A 2,105-nucleotide genomic window follows, 5' to 3' on the forward strand; every position below is an offset into this window, starting at 1 on the left:
TTATTTGCAGTACCCAAACATTTTATGTAGGGAGGGAACGTGAGCTGGGATTAGACCGCCGTGACACAGGTTGGTTTTACACTGCTGATGATGTGCTGTTGCAATAGTAATCCTGCTCTAACTCATAGTTTTATGTACAAATCTGAAATTTCAAATACTTAACTATTACAGTCATGTTGATTCACTGCTTTTTTTTGTGAAAATCTGTGTAGTCCCCATGTATAGATCAGTCTGAAGAGAGACTGGAGCAAATTTGCAATCAATTTAGCTACAGTAAACATGTAGGCAGAGATGTTTATTTTTGAAATAAATAATAAAACAGGGATGGACATTATTATTTTTATTATTATTGTTATTGTTAATAATTAATTTATTAATTACTCATTGCTCAAGCTCTCATATCATGAATGTATCCAGGCTAGGGCTGGATGATATGGTCAAAAAAGGTTACCATGATAATAAAATTAAAGTAATGTAAATTATAATGAGAAATGTCAGATAAATATATAAAAAGTCATTCTACTTTCATTATACACTCATGGGGGAAATTTAAATTGACACAGCAGCACAAATTGTTGCAGCAAAATATATATAACAGCTACTAAAGATAAAAAATTAGAACAGAAAAATGTAGGCAACATATGGTATAAATAAGATTTTAGAAATATACTGCAGAATATAAAAAGTTTAAAGGTGACAGTATAATATTTTTAATGCAGCATGTGCAAAGAAAGAAAGAAGAACAATCTGTGGTAAATCATTCTAAGAATGATGAGAATCAAAATCAGCCAGATCTTAAAGGTGCCATATGTAAAGCCCAATTTATACTCCTGCGTAAAGTGCTCTGCGTAGCTACGCAGAGTCCTCTGCGTCGACGCAGAACCTGTCGAAGAGCCTCTGCGTCGTCTCCGGGTGCACGGAATATTTTTTAAGTGTCCGTCACTCCGTCAAGGGACTACGGAGACGGCAAGAGCTGCGATTGGTCCTCAGGACAGGCCGAGCTAAGCTGCTCTGTGCCGGCTCTCAGTGCGCTCCGGGCGTCCTGACAGAGGCGGAGCTGATCCCCGCCGATAACGCCGCTGCCGAACTATAAATACGTCATATCTTAACACACACAGCACATGTTTAGACTCTAAATGGCCAATTTCTCGCCTCAAATTATCTTAAAACTGCGTTCCGTGACACAGAAAAGTGAGAAACGGCCACTTTTTCAACAACAACAGTCTTTCTCTCTCTTTCTTTCTCGGACGCCATTGCTCACTGTAGCCAGAAGCACAACAACCTTGCGCAGCGACCCCTACTGATCGGGCGGGAAATTGCAGCGAGTGTCCGTCACCACGACGCAGAAGTATAAATGCTCGAGGCGTCTCCGTGGTGACGCAGACGGATAACGCATACGCAGTCGGAGAAGTATAATGTGGCCTTAAGAATGTGGCAAAAAACGGTTACTACATTCAAATTCAAAATACTGAGGCCTTTTAGGTTTCATTTTCTGACGTAACTGGCAACCCGTGGTTGCTCAGCAGCTGAGACTCTACTGACTGCAATGATTGGTAGACGGGGTAGGTGGCGCCACACGCCAAAACATGATTTCAAAACATAAACATGATTTGCAAAATATTTTTTTAATGCAAATATTTTGGCTGTACTGTTGTTGTTGGTGAGTTCAGTATGTTATATGAATATTATTCCTGAGTCTCTGTGACATATTAAGAGGATTGGCCAGACGCTTTAGATTTCTTACATAATGCACCTTTAATTGTCATATTAAGATAGGAAAAAAACTTTTTTTCAGAATCGTAAAACCCACTTAATATCTCAAAGTGTCTTTGTGTGGTGCATAACATTGAATCCATGTTGCTATTTAAGAAAATTATACAAGGATAAATATTCTGGATTTACTGCTCGTGTCTGGTCCAGATCCATTTTTTAAGAATAAAAGATGCAGTCCTGTTATAGGGAATGGAGGCAAATTCTCCGGCAAGTATGGGTGAGCTAATCGAGCGCCCCACTATACATGCTGTGGGCGTGGCCGTAGTTACTGACGTCATTCAATGACAGCTAGCTGTCAGAAAGTGAGTTCATTCCCCAAGAGCCGAGCAGAC

The sequence above is a fragment of the Microchirus variegatus genome, assembly GCF_963457635.1.
Source record: "Microchirus variegatus genome assembly, chromosome: 11".
Lineage (NCBI taxonomy): Eukaryota > Metazoa > Chordata > Actinopteri > Pleuronectiformes > Soleidae > Microchirus > Microchirus variegatus.